Source organism: Danio rerio, chromosome 12 (genome assembly GCF_052040795.2).
Source record: "Danio rerio strain M-AB ecotype USA chromosome 12, GRCz13ab, whole genome shotgun sequence".
Taxonomy (NCBI): Eukaryota; Metazoa; Chordata; class Actinopteri; order Cypriniformes; family Danionidae; genus Danio; species Danio rerio.
This window is the reverse complement of record NC_141032.1, coordinates 35,727,770-35,743,569: the sequence shown is the minus strand read 5'-3', so window position 1 is coordinate 35,743,569 and position 15,800 is coordinate 35,727,770. Positions and strand designations below refer to the sequence as shown.

Below are 15,800 nucleotides of genomic sequence, written 5' to 3'. Positions count from 1 at the left end.
TTCAGCTTCACATAATTAGGTCAAACAAAAGACCTAACCTAACAATACTCAATTTTATTTTAAACTTATAATTTAATATATAATAACCACTGTGAAATCTGCAGAAATGTAACTGTACATAAGGTAGTTTTTACACCAAGGGTCTGATAAAATTCTGAAATTATTTAAACTTTTTTTCAATACATAATTTTCAAAGTATTTATAATGAGTTAAATAATAATAGATTAGATTAGATTCAACTTTATTGTGATTAGACATGTACCAGTACAGGGCAATGAAATGCAGTTTAGGGCTAACCAGGAGTGCAACAGCAGCAAGTGCAGGAAATGGGTACATTGCTCAGCATAATTGAGTACCCTTTATTTTAAAAATGAATATTTTTATCCATTTCTCAGTGAATATATGCAAGGTATTTTGGTGCATTTAAACAAAACAGATTTATTAAAGATATATTTATTAAAATAATATTTTAGTCACCAAACATATTTAGAAACTGAAAGATAACACAATTAGATTCTAGCAAAATATTGCAAATAAAATTACAAACAACAAAATATCAACTAAATATTAGAATATTTTGCTTCTCTTGATTTTTCCTTTTTTAATTTTGTATTTAATTTTTTTATAACATATAAATGTGGCTGTACTAGTTTTTGGACCCTTAAGTTATTTTGTTGGATAAGCTCCAGATTTGGCTTCAGTGCTGACTAAACTAATGTATATACACAAATATAATATTGTATAGCTTCCTATAGAAAATATGAATTTAAAAGATAGATTTGTGAGGGGTCTTATATATGCTGAGCACTGTGTAAGTTAAAAAGTGCAATTACAGAAAAACTATGGTGATATTTCAGATGGATGTACTATGAGCATTAAATACAGGTTGTATTAACTATGAAGAGATTTTCCATAAATTTACAATATGTACAGGTTGCTATTAATAAACAGTTATGCAGATAGATAAGAACATAATTAAAAGTGTATATACAGCGAGTATGTACAATTCAAGATGAATTAGTGCAGTGTAGTGCAATGAATATGTGCAATTTTAATTATGCAAATATTGAATAATAATTAAATAATGCAGTGTTTATGGGCATGTCAATAATAGTCAATAATAAAAAGAAATGTCCATCAGACAAAAGGCAGACCTACAGTTTCAAATCGTGAATGTTTTGGAAAAACAGAAGGCTTAAGAACTTAACACAGTGCGTCACAGACGGGCTCCATCTGCTCTTTAGTGTGTCGAGCTGACTGTCCACTGATCGGACAAGCCTCTGTCTCGAGCCCTAAAACACGGCGAGGTAAATACTTAGTAGTAATCGAGGAAGTGGGACAGTTGTGGAACAGTAACATCCTGTACCATCTCAAGCGTGTGTGGACTGTGCAGTGTGCAGGGCCCCTGGACACGCCCACGCGCTTGCTGATTGGTGGATGATCGTTCGCTCGGTCACGAAGAAACCAATCAGGACACGGTCACATGGCTGTAATGTTTTCAGCAGATTGCGTAACAGTCTTTGCACGTGTTGCTCAATGCTCAACAAGAGCCAAGAGTAACTCAACGAGCCGTTCAGAAAAACAGAAACCAATCAATACCTAAACACGAGATTTTAACTAGTTATTAGAACTAAAATTACCATTTTTAAATATAAAATGTGATTTGTTTTACTCTCTGCCAGCTGAACTCCAATAAATCGAAAAAAATTACAATATATTAAAACAAATACAAAATACAAAATATACAAAATATTAAATATACACAGTAATTATTAAAAACACTATTTTCTTTTCAGGCATCCGAGGTAATAAAAACATCTTAGTTTTTATGATTACCATATAACACAGTTTTAAAGTTAGGCTTGATTTTAAAATTGGTGTGGGATAATTATGCAGTGACCGAAAAAAAGCAAAGCTTAACCATCTAATGTTTGCCTTCAGAAGTTGCAACTCTTGTATGACTTTCGTTTGTTTGTTTGAAGATATGTTTGCTAATGCGGACATCTAGTGGTCGTATGTATGAATAGCAGTAAGTAGTTGGGCTGGAAAAAGGCACAGGTTATTTTTGTGCATTTTTGACTAGACTAGAAAATATTTTGCAAGTCTGCAATGCTCCTATTTGTAATTTTAAGATATAAATATGGGACAATGCCTAAATCCAGAATGATATGAAAATTCCTCTATCGTATGAAATATGTATAGTTCCCATAGAAATAAAAAAGTGAATGCCATGTACCTTTTTTTTTTTTTTTTTGCAAAAAAAAGAGAAACCAAAACTGCATGGCTTTTTAATTTAATGGCAATAAATGTTAAGCTTTTATTAATGTTCTATGCATTCTGGTAATACATAGTTTGAATATATTTATTATTAAAAAAAAAAAAAAAAAAAACTGACATTGACTACAATTCCATTAGCGCAGACTCAGACAATTGCACTTAAAATAAAAAAAAAATGCTTAAAACTCTATTTACTTAAGGACTTGTCTTTGCTTACATTTCTTTATATACAATTTAGAACAGCTCTTTACAAGTTCCTGTTTTTCTTTATGCCATTTTCCTTTAGCATGTACGTAAACATCAGGTCTTTTCTCAGTAACTGACCACACGCTTCATGTCATGATAAATCAGGTGACTGGTAGGAAAAGCACTTTGCAGGCATTATAAACAGAGGACATATAAAGCCTGGATCAGATTACCAACAACTTTTAAGAAGCATACATTTCCCCCCTTGACATGCAGATTCTCAGTATGAAGATAATTAGGTTAACTAGGCAGGTTAGGGTAATTAGGCAATACAATAACGATGGTTTGTTCTGTAGACTGTCGAAAAAAAAAATTGGCTTAAAGGGGCTAATCATTTTCACCTTAAAATGGATTAAAAAAAATAAAAACTGCTTTTATTCTAGCCGAAATAAAACAAATAAGACTTTCTCCAGAAGAAAAAATATTATCAGACATATTGTAAAAATTTCCTTGCTCTGTTGGAAATATTAAAAAAAGAAAAAAAAATCAAAGGGGGCTAATAATTCTGACTTCAGCTGTATATATATATATATATATATATATATATATATATATATATATATATATATATATATATATATATATATAAATATAAATATATATATATATATATATATATATATATATATATATATATATATATATATATATATATAGTAACTCTGGGGGCCCAGAGACTTTATGGGCCCCCAGAGATATTAGGGGTCCAGTCTCCAACTCTCACCCCTGTGACACTCCCGTGACTGGACGAAACAGAATTGATCTATTATACTATTACATGTTTACATTTAAATAGTCCCTGTGTTCGCGTGGGTTTCCTCCAGGAGCTCCGGTTTCCCCTACAGTCCAAAAACATGCGCTAGGTTAATTGAATAGGCTTAATTGTCCGTAGTGTATGTGTGTGAGAATAACAGTGAGCTGTCTTGGGGAAGATGGTTTACCAACAATGTGAAAGCACTGTTGAAACTGTTGTGAGCAGTCCATTAACCTGGGCTGGAGTCAGCATTGGTGTGTGTGCTTATGCATAACTAAAGAACAGGACCTTATATGCATAAAGAACAGAAACATTCCTCCTCCACCAAATAATACTCTTGGCAACCAACAAACCCAGATTTGTCCATCAGATTGCATGAGATGCGTGATTGGTCACTGCTCCAGGCTGAATAAGAAGCATGATTGGTCATGCGCCAATATGAGAAGTTTGATCGGTCGCTTCTCCAGGCTGTAAAGCGTGATTGGTCATACTCTGAGAAGTGTGATTGGTCATACTCCAGACAGAGAAGCTTGATTGGTCACTTCTCCAAACTGAGAAGCGTGATTGATCATACTCAAGACTGAGAAGCTTCATTGGTTGCTTCTCCAAACTGAGAAGCGTGATTGATCACTGCTCCAGACTGAGAAGCATGATTGGTTAAGCTCCAGCGTGAGAACTGTGATTGGTCGCTGCTCAAGGCTGTAAAGCGTGATTGGTCATACTCCAGACTGAAAAACATGACAGGTCATACTCCAGACTGAAAAACATGACAGGTCATACTTCAGACTGAAAAGTGTAATTGGTCATACTTCAGATTGAGAAGCTTGATTGGTCACCTCTCCAAACTGAGAAGCGGGATTGATCAAGCTCAAGACTGAGAAGCGTGATTGGTCGCTGCTCCAGACTGAGAAGCGTGATTGGTCAAGCTCAAGACTGAGAAGCGTGATTGGTAGCTGCTCCAGGCTGAGAAGCGTGATTGGTCATGCTCCAGGCTGAGAAGCTTAATTGGTCATGCTCCAGACTGAGAAGCATGATTGGTCGCTGGTCCATACTAAGAATCATGAAAAAATGAAAAAGGCTCAATAAACATAAACATACCAGGTGAAATCTGTCTAAATAGAAAAACTTCACTCAGAGATGAAAGTTTGTGGTTAGTCTCTAACTACACATGATGTGAGTGACTCTTCTTTGGCATAATTTCAGCTGAAACCATGATTGTTGAAAGTCAAACCAGTTATAGGCAATACAAAATTAATACCCATGTTCCGGTTCCAAATGATAAATTGAGCTCTTAATAATGAGACAATCGATCTGTGCAAGAAACATTCTTCACAATCCGCACACATGCTTGCACTCAGTACAGTTGGCAAGGCTGTGAATTAAACAATAACATTTTTTTTACATTGTTTCAGGTGTCAGTGTATTCACATTATTCTGCAATGCTGAGGTGTACACTTTTTTAAAAAGGTTAAGGTTGTTGTAATTGGTGATACAATCATTCTAGGTGGGATTCCTGTTTTTATTTATTTATTTTTATTTTTTTTAATAAAGCTGACGAATAAACTGAAATGCCTCTAGGTTTACTATTTCCATAGTTCTGTAATCTGAACTGAAATATTTGTGATCTTAAAATGCTGATCTTTCGCTGGAATCATCAGCAGTGGCGAAATGAGAAGCGATTCAATACTTTTATCTGGCACTGCTCTTTTCAATCTATCCAGCACTTCCCTTCATCCAGCTGCTCTGCTCTGGCCCTGCTTTTTAAAGGTTTCTTTTCACTTTGTCCTTTTTGTTGTTTTCATTTTCACCCCACCCTCTTGGATGCATCCACGCTCCACCCTCCGTTCTCCTACTTTTCTGCATTTTTTTCTCCCTGGCTCCTTATGGCATGCTGAGTTTGAGAGTGGAGGAGGGAGATGTCTTAAAAACACTGACTGGCAATCAGACTCTTGAGAGAGAAAGAGCAGTGCGGCCCAGTCAACGCAAGCATCCTCACGGCAGCCCAGCGGAGCTTCTGTGGACACTCAGGTTTGGACCTGCCAAGATAAAAGGTAGGCAATTCGGGACTGGACATTTTCAACAGTATTGCATGTCTTTTCATTCTGTACGTAGGCTATTCAACTTTGAAAAAATTACAAACAAATCACATGGCTACACATAATGGCATGTGGCATGGTGAGATAAACCCTTTCCAGATGCCAGAGAAACTGAAGCCTGGTGCAAAACAAAATGCATGGACAATAACAGCCAAATTTAAATGTGATGTTTACTTCTTTAATCAATACTCCTTGTATTAACCTTGCATCTCCCACCATTGCACACTATGACACCTAATATAAATGTAACTTTAAAAAGTTAAGGTAACCAATCAAATCAATTAAAAAACAACATAAAATATATACAATTTTGCTTAAACTAAGGTTCAGCTAGTTGTTGAATATTAGAGTAATACTAGACTCTCCTTATATCTGCTAAAACTTTATTTTGATGGTCTTCTAACTGACGTTTTACAGACTGTGATGAAAGTTAGTTGACATGTAGTTGCAAAATTGCACAGTCAACAGATAGTCTAAAGGAGACCATCAAAGTCTACCGAAAAGATTGTTTATCTTGTGCATAACCTGAATGCATATGAATGAGAAATGTAGGCATTCTTTAATCATATATATTGTGTTATTTTGGGGAACGCACCAATGGCCAAATAATTATTTGGCTGAACAAATTTATATAGAAGAGGTGCACAGCTGGATCCAAATGAAACAACACCCTGGATTTAAATACTATAAAGTAAATAATCTCACCCAGATCCCATGCTTTCCCTTGAAAAGTATTGCCATTTGTAGCATCGTTATAAATTTCATGCAGACAAAAGCAATCCCAGCATGAATTTTTGATTATGCATGGAAACAGTAGCACTGCCACAGGGTGCAGAATTGAATCTAGGACAGGAATTCTTGAGACATGCCATCACAAAGCCAAGTTCAAATTGCCTCATCTCCTGCAACTGAGAGAGACAGTCGAAATCTGACACTATTACGAACTGTTCTACACCAGATTGCTTTTAACCCAACCAAATATTCCAAACCACATAACAGAAGTTGTGTAACACAGTTTTCTTGCATAATTTTCCAGATTTGGCTCCTCCTAGAATTCCCTTTTGAAAGATGTCACGTTTCTGAATGGGCTGAAAGAGATTAGTTGGAGATGAGTGTTTTTCTTCAGTTCAGTGATCCATGGAGGATGTTTAAGTTCAGGCAAGGTGGCTTATGTGGGTTAAGGGTGGTAATGACCTCAGTGTTATGGTCATACAGACTTCAAAGTGACTGCGCATACTGTTTAAGCTTTGATGTCAGCTGTGTCTATTTCTAGCTTAAAGTAATATTAATGGTTTTTCTAAAAAAAAAAAAAGAAGCCCTAGAGAAATGATAATGTTTTGTTGGATTTGGTGAATAAATATTTTGGGAAACTCAAAATGTTCTCATCCATATCCAGTCATACTTCAGTGGCTACTAGTTGACATGTTGTTGCACAGTTACTTTTTGTATGGTCAACAGGATTTCTGAAGAGTATCATCAAAATAAAGTGTTGACAATGCTGCTTTTTAAAGAAGGTAGGCAAAAAAAGATAAAAGAGTTGTATAAAAACAAGATAAACTACGTGGTCACAGTACACATTTGTCTAATGTTTCCTTTTGAAAACAATATTCGTAGGGTTTAGGGAAGAGGTAGGTAAATGGTTTGCTAGAGGATCTGTATGACAAGCCCTGCCTTCTTGTGGACATATAAAAGAAAAACGTGTTTCTGAAATAAAACAAAACATAAGAAAATATAACTGCAGTAATGTATTTCAGATTTAAAGAAATGTAGACATACCCTCTTTTGAACATGGATTGCAAAAATGTAGGCTGAGGTACGTATTTACATTGAGCCTTGGCTGTCTTCTGCAGCAGTATTAACCTTGCAAAATAAAACTAAGATGGCAATCCTAAACATGTCAGAACAATTTACAAGTAAACACAACAGCTTTAATTGAAACTAGCAATGTAGGCATGTAAAACAAGGCATAGAGGCATGTAAACTAAATGAAAAGATATCTAAATCAGACACAGGTAAACAAATGTGTAACCATGGAAACACATTACAAATGGGAAAAACAGAAACTAACATGGTAAATGTGGAAGTACAAACTAAAAAGACAAAAACAAAAAACAAACGTAAACATAAATAAAATCTAAAAATAAATAAATAAAAATAAGAATTGTTATTATTATAAGATTTAAACTGGGTGCAACTCAACATAATGTGATGATACAGCATAGTTATGTTTGGATGTTTTGCTGTCACATAATCTGCTTGTTTAGTCGTGACGTATTGGTGACATATGTAATACTGTTTCCGGGTCCAAGCCGCTACTCATTTGAATTGAGAAAATATTTGTTTATGGCCACTTTTTAGCCATATCACACTTTAAAGTGATTTGTCTATAAAATCATAGTGTACTTTATAATAGCCTAATTCTGGATTCAACAGATAACACCCTTCAAATTAAAGAAAAATGGGAATCTGAACTTAATGAAAAAATTGAGGATGATATTTGGGAAAACATATGTTCAGAAGCTCATAAGGGGATCAACAGCCATAACTGGAAAGAGTTTGACTGGAAAACAAAAGTTAGGTTTTTTAGAACACCATTGATGGTCTCCAAATATACTAATCGTCCACAGTCAGAGGAATGCTGGAGGGGTTGCGGAAATGTGGGTAATCATGCACATATATTTTGGGAATGTCCGAAGATACTTGCATTTTGGCAAGGGGTAAAGATTGAGATAATGAAAATTATGCAGGTAGATCTACCTTTTACTCCCCTGTTTTTCTTGCTTGAAGGGATACCCCAGGATATATATAATAAAAACCAGAGATATATACTACATATACTTTTACTAAGTGCAAGAAAGACCATAACAATAAATTGGATGAAGCCACACCCTCCAACAATAGTACAGTGGATAGAAAAACTTGATTGTATATATAGAATGGAGTATATGACTGCTCAACTTCAACTAAAACTGGATATTTTTAAACAAAGATGGGCACCTGTTACGTTGTACCTGAATAGGACATAGTATTTCTAGCTCCTTTGAAACTGAAAATATTGTATGTTTTTTTATTATTTTTTTTATTTTTTTATTTACATCTGCGGCTACTGTCTTTTTTTATTTTTATTTTTTTATTTATTTATTATTATTATTATTTTTTGTTAATGACCGCTGCTGTCACTGAATGTTCTGTTCTGTAAAATGTTTTAATGTATAAAAATAAAGTTCAAAAAAAAAAAAAATCATAGTGTACACATTGGTCTCTGGACTTACTGCATCACAAATACCATAATTTTAACAATTTATTAAAAATTAAAAAGGTACTGGCCATCAGATATTAAGCATGAACATGTATATTGTAATGTTGATTTTCGAAAGTATTACATCATTTTGTAAATGTTTATTATTACAATTTGATGAGGCTTGCATCATTCTGAAAACCTACCGCTATATATTTCTGCAGATCGCAAAATACGTCCTCTGAGGTGCATTTTTTGCAGGTTTTGTTTATGCAAATCCACCAGTGGCCGCTGTGTACACTTTTTGAGATGTCTCTTGCTAGTGCCATTCACGCTTGCTGTTCTCGCGTAAATCTACCAGAGGCCGCTGTAAACTGATTGTCTGACTGACTGACCGATAGACTGACCCACCCTCCTCCTTCCCTAAACCCAACCAATAGTGTTTTCAAAAGCATCGATTGACCCGCCCACCCACTTCCCTTAATCCAATCAACAGTTGTATAAAGCAATCCAGAAAAAGAAAAGCTCTGGCTTGGTTTTTACTATGTTTTCATGTTTTACCACATTCTCACCCTGTTATTTACTTCTTTGTTTTATTTTTTGGCTTCTGTTTTTGTCTTACCCACTTTCTGTAACCGTTCTTCACCGGACTTGAACCCCGTCGTCGTGGTCAACTCCCCTCTGCATTTCAAGTCTGCCGACATACCTGGTGAGCTAACTGGACAAACTGATAACAGCGGGAATGACGTCATACTGCCCCGTATCGTTAATTTCAAAGACGAAAAGCAGCCATACCTACTTTTGGCTACATATTTCGTGATCTTTAGAAATTTATATAGGGCAACATTTTCAGAATGAGCCTATGTTGGTTTATAAGGTCAAGAAAATAAGGGTCACAGTCTTATAGACTATCTTGTTTAAATCCCAGAACTATCTTTCACCTTCATAATTCAAACATGACCTAAAAGCCCATGTCCATATAATCAAAACGTGGAATCTTGTCTTTGTATACAGCCTTCCCACATAAGACAAAGGACAGAGACTTGTTTGTACAGGTAGATGATGTTATTCAATACTTTGTTTGCAAACTGACAGGATTGTCGAAGTTCACCCCCAACAATTGTCTGCACGTTGGGAAAAAAATAGGGTTGCCACCAGAGTCTTTCTATAAGCATGCTGTTCTCTCTTAAGAAAGTATGGAAAAGGTTAATATTTTAGACTCAAACTAATGCAAGAGTCATTTTCTAATAACTATAGCATCTGAATGAACTTGAGGAACTAAATTGTAACTGTTGGCAGACCATGTCATGCTCACTTTCATTACCTAAAGTTCATACAACTTCCTCTGGAAAATGAAATCACAAAACAGCCTGAAAGAATTGGGAAGATTTTGGGGAAATACCAACAGGTTGGTTCAAGTGTGTACAGTAGGGAAGGGGACATGGTAGTAAACCAAACATATAGGAGCTTCTTCAGAGTGCAGCACAGAGTTCTCACTAAGTGGTTGAAAGAAGGTCACCAGGGTGCACACACTCAAATCCAAAGAATAGAGCCAGTACCTCATTTATGTAGCCAAAGAACTGTTATTTACACCAACAGTGAACTGTTTATTTTCAGCTGCTGACCTCAGACACGAGAATTTCCAAAAGTGTTAGAGTGCACCTGGTTGACCTAACCTTAGAAACGATCCAGAACCAAACACTGAAGTATTGGCTGACTTTCATCCGAGCTGGACTCAGTCGGATCGTTGACCCAAGACCACACACTTGTTTTCCACTGAGAAAATCTACCAAAGCCACACCTTGTAGATCCGACACGCCACTGCATGCCTGGCAAAATTGCATTGGGATGACAAAGAGCACAATGCAGATTAGTAAATAGTTATTACGATCTGTTGTGATAACACAATGAGTATGTGTTATAACACTTCAGTTGCTGGTTGCAGTTTAGGAATGTTGAATAATGGAAAAAGCTTCAACCTTTAAACCAATGGCACCATATTTAATGCATACCATAAATTGTCATTAATTTATTTCTCAATTCATTGTATCTTAGTGTACAATTGTCTGACAAATGTAACCTTCGTTAGTTGTTAAATAGGAAAGTATCTGAATAAGAATACAAAATACAATTATGCTGCTTCTCTGACTTGATTTATACTGAACTGTTGAATTTATTTAGTTTTAAGTAACTGTAATAAAAATAACTTTATTTTTAGTGGATAAGTAATTTATTACAGTAACTAGTTACTTTGTAAATCATGAGAGAGCATGAATTATGTAGCCAGGGGATTTCTTTCAAACAAACGATACGAGGTGGTTCGACAGTGCCAACTGTTACTGTATCTTTTTGCGCTGACCACTTACCTCCATATGGACGGCTTTTCCGCTGTTACCAGTTTGCCCAGTTGTTTGCCGCGTACGTCGGCAGACTTGAGTCAGAGCAGAGTTGACCGCGATGACAGGATTCGAGTCCAGCGAAGAACGGTTCCAGAAAGCAGGTAAACAAAAACAAAAGGCAAAAAATAAAATAAACAAGTAAATAACAGGGTGAGAACGTAGTAAGATCTGAAAACATGGTATCGGGTGGCTTTTCTTTTTCTGGATTGATTTTGAAAAGTTTTGGTTTAGGGAAGGGGGTTGGTGGGGGTATTGCTCGGTTTGTCAGTCAGTCAACAGTGGCCTCTGGTGGATTTACACAAGAAGAGCAGTCGCGAATGGCACTCGTGAGAGAAATTTGACATCTTAAAAAGTATACACAGTTAAATCTGGTGGATTTAAAAAAGAAACTGCAAAAAAAAAAAAAAAAAAAAACTCTGCATGCATATAAACAAATATATTTTGCGCTCTCCAGAAATGTATACAGGGATATGTATCCATAACGAGCCTGGGTTGAAATCATTAAGCTACATCCAACATTGACTACATGCCAACTACTTTTTATTTGAGTATTATTTAAGAATTGGTTCACTGTTAGGTTAGGGTCAGTAAAGTACAACAACATATTTGCCAATAGTACAGTACAGTTGAGTAACCCCTGACCAAGTTACGTGTAACAATTTATTCTTTTGTTTGGAATAAAGTACACATTTATTTGTTCAAATACAACTAGCAGTGAGTATTTATAAAGTAAATGTCGTCAGTTGTGGTTTCCATACTTTATTTATGATACAACAAATCTCCAAAAGCCAGTCCAGTTATAGTGTGACTACAAAAAACAGGAAAATGTTAATGGATTTGACACTTGGCTTTTTGTTTAGTCTCAGTTCTACAGAGTTTAGATACTGTTAGATGTTCTAAAAAGTAGTAGTTGATGATTTGAATCATTACCCTGGAGAAACGGAGAGAAAAAAACACTCTCTGCTTATGTAAGTCATTTATAAAAAGGTCATGGATGTTGATCGAGCCAAGAAGACTGGGCCCAAACTAAAAGACGGATTCAATGATATTCTGTACATGTAAACATGACCTCAGGACCCCAACATCCGCAGGAAGGAGAGGGATTCTCATGCAAGGATATCAGATGTGGGACTGTAAACATGGCTGAGCATGAAACAGAGCATACACAGGGAACACACAGCAAAGAAAACCATTAAGAATAGACCATTTTTAGATTTCACCAATTATCTAAAATCCAAAAATCTGATGGACCTGGAGGATGGCCTGGATGTGGGCCTGGAGGATGCAGCATGTGCACTTTATAACCTTTATAACCTCATTGTAAGTAATTAGACTACTTTCACTCCCAAATGCCTCTGTAAAACATATACTGTAGAATATAGACTAACTGGTATAATTCATACACTTATGGTGGCAAAGATTCAACAAGATGCTGTAAACATTCCTCAGAGGTTTTGGTTCATATCGATGAGATAACATCACAGAGTTACTGCAGATTTGATGGCTGATGGAAATTCATGATGCAAATCTCCCTATCCAGCACATCCCAAAGGTGATCAATGAGACTGAGAGCTAGACTGGACTGTGGAGATTATCCTAGTTTAGTGAATTCATTGTCATATATATATATATATATATATATATATATATATATATATATATATATATATATATATATATATATATATATATATATATATATATATATATATATATATATATAACTGTTTGAGATGACTTAATTTTTAGTGATATAGTGTGTCCTCCTGCTGGAAGTTAGATGTGAAGACTATGATGGACATAGTCACCAAAATATCTACAGTTAAGGCAAGTAAACAGTGCACTGGTACAATGGGGCTCCATTAACAGTATATACTTTACACCATTATGAACAGATGATACAAGATAGGATGGATCTATTTCTTTTATGTTGTTTATGGCACATTCTGACTCTACCATCAGAACATCAGATTTTTCCTCAGCTGTCCAATTTTGATGAGCAATTGTGAACTATAGCCTCAATTTGCTGTTCTTATCTGACATGAAGTGTAGCTGGCCTGTCTTCTGCTGCTGTGGTTCACCTGCTTCAAGGATGGATTTCTATTGCATTCACAGAAGCTTTTCTTCAGACCGAGTTACTATTTGAGTTACTGTTTCCTTTTTATTAGCTTAATCCAAGTTTGGCATTATCCTCCTGTGGCATCAACAAGGCATTTTGGGGAAACTAGATAAGGAAGTGCAAGAAAATCCTAGTAGATAAGAAGAAATTCCCTGAAAATAAGAAGTTAAATAGCCTTTCTTCCCCATTCTGATGCTCTGTCTGAGCTTCATTAGATCACCTTGACCGCATGAAATGAAGTTGATAATAAAATATGATTCGATATTTACTTTAATGTGCAGCTGAACCTAATAAAGTGGCCATATCCTGTAAATATCATTTCCAAACATCACTTTTGGCTACTAAATAAATACATTTTGGATATATACAAATACTGTTATGCATTAAATAACGTACTAACACTTAAGGGTTGCAAATAGTATCAAGACACACTACAAAAACCATCTAAAAAGCTTCTGTATATATTGAAACCACAAACAGCCCATATATACGCATGAAGTACAAAAAAGATGGTCAGATGATTCACAGCCAGGTGAACCCGCATAAGCTTATGGAGGATTAGATGTGCTCAACCTCAAAGCACTGCCCTAAAATGGCTTTGAACTTCAGCTGTAACCGTGTGGTCTGCCACCACTCTAAAACACACAGAAGCTTCGTCTAAGGGAGTTTTATAAACACTGAGATGCAGCACGTCTTCAATTCTTTAACCCCATGATTATCGAAGGGTCACTGCACTGGGATATATTTTTCATCTCAGTATTAAGTGCTGATTTAAATGGCATGTTTATATAGTGCATGACTGTAACACTGTTTGATAACATATAACGGCATACAGGAAAACACTAATATCAATGATCACAGACTATGAAACCACAGAAATTTTTAAATGCTACTGCACTTTGTGACCTACTGTGCAATTATTACTGTGCGTGTCACTTCCTGTAGTGCTGCTACACTGCACAGCTGGACAAACACGAAAAGTAATATGACCACAGAATGCAAAAGTAGGTGTTTTGGTTACATTCTAGATTTTGTGCACATTTCAACCCTATCTTTGTTTATTCTGCTTCTCATCAAAGTGTAATACAGCTTAAAAGTTTTTCTGTGCATTAACGTGTATTCTGAGTATTATTGGAGCAATAAAAAATGCTATAAACTCGTACAAAATCACACTTAGTGTCACAGTCACCAGTGATCTGACCTGTGCAGCCTGTGCTGAACTACAAATCTGCCACTTTAATGAACTACAAATGTCATCATGCACTTTACTCACACACCTGGTTCAGATCCACCTTGATTGCAAACACACATAGCTGTTCACAACCAGTTAAGGACTACTCAGATGGACTATATACACAGCACACACACACACATCATTGCGCAGTCATGTTTGTGTTTTAGAACATCAAGCGTTTTCGTAGTGGTGGGCAGAGCAAGGCTTCATGAAACACCAAAACAGTCGAAGCAAATGTGTCGAAGCTTTGAAACGTTTCAAAACCCATCTCTATAGTGACATCTAGTGGTTATTTTTTTATGTATTGCTCTGAAACAGCGTCAGCAAATAAACAGTTGAGCAAATTGAGGAATTATATCCCACGTTGTAGAATTGAGGTTTTAAATGATTTAATGAAGCGATCAGAGTACCTGACTAGCATGCAGAGATAATGGGGACGTTATTTTGAAATGCTCTGTTCTTGTAACATGCCTTGTTTTAACATTGATATGACATCCGTATGAACATTTTGTAAATAAATCTGTCTTGTTTTGGTCATAAAAAGTTAACATTATTAAAATACATCAAGTCATAATTTCAGAGTATTTGTACAAGTCGTGATTCGTACTCGGGACATCTGCTGCGCAGTTACTCTGTTACTACACAGTGCACTAGGCTACATAAGATAGAGGTTGTATCCCGAACCTATCAGTCAAATACAGATTTTCTAAGTCTCGAAACACTTCTGAAATGACCAATGCTTTGAATCTCTTTAGTCATGTGACCTGGTGTTTTAAATCTCTTTAGTCACATGACCTGGGAGTTTCGGATTATGATTCAGTGCAGTGTTTCGAAACACTTGCGCTTTGGGATCTCTATACTCACGTCAGCCATCCCTACATTTCCCTGTTTTACCGTTTATATTGATTATTTGCCGCCGGTACTGACCTTTCACCTGTTTTTGACTATGATCTTGGTTAACCTTTATGCTCCTGTTTAACCGTTACCTGCCTGTCTACTGTTTTTAAAAAATTGCATGTGGATCCTTACCTCTGTTGTCCCAGACCCTTGCGTGACAGTAACAATATTTTATCCAAAAAAGGGAAATACACAACAATTGAGTAAGAAATAAAAGCTCTAATATAAATAAATAGTAGTTTTACATTTTAGGTATTGCCAATATCCTTCAAAACACTAGGTTTTAACCATTTATCAGCAGGATGTTCTTCATTCATTCATTAATTTCATTTCTGACTTAGTCCCTTTATTAATCTTGGGTCGCCACAGTGGAATGAACCGCCAACTTATCCAGGATATGTTTTACGCAGCAGATGTTCTTCCACCTGCAACCCTTCACTGGGAAACCTGATGCTCTTAATCAACTCAAATATAATTCAATTTAGTATGATCACATGATTTAAATAAGTACAGGTCAGACTAAATATGTTGTTTTATCTC

General features: G+C 35.7%; 1 protein-coding gene and 1 long non-coding RNA gene across 3 annotated transcripts in view; one reads left to right on the top strand and one right to left on the bottom strand.

Moving 5' to 3' along the window:
- Positions 1-4,821: 4,821 nt before the first annotated feature.
- Positions 4,822-15,800, bottom strand: part of LOC141376838 (uncharacterized) — a 35,496-nt gene continuing 24,517 nt past the window's right edge. The window contains exons 3-5 of one of the 2 annotated variants that reach the window (XR_015504322.1): positions 10,978-11,042; positions 10,288-10,440; positions 4,822-5,313 (exon numbers count right to left, since the gene is read on the bottom strand). This is a non-coding gene — a long non-coding RNA (uncharacterized LOC141376838). The remainder of the gene's footprint in view (positions 5,314-10,287; positions 10,441-10,977; positions 11,043-15,800) is intronic. The other variant, XR_015504324.1, reaches the window with a different exon arrangement.
- c1qtnf1 (C1q and TNF related 1) overlaps positions 5,161-15,800 on the top strand; it is a gene marked incomplete at its 3' end in the record, with an annotated part of 44,261 nt that continues 33,621 nt past the window's right edge. The window contains 1 exon segment of the mRNA NM_001017875.3: positions 5,161-5,328.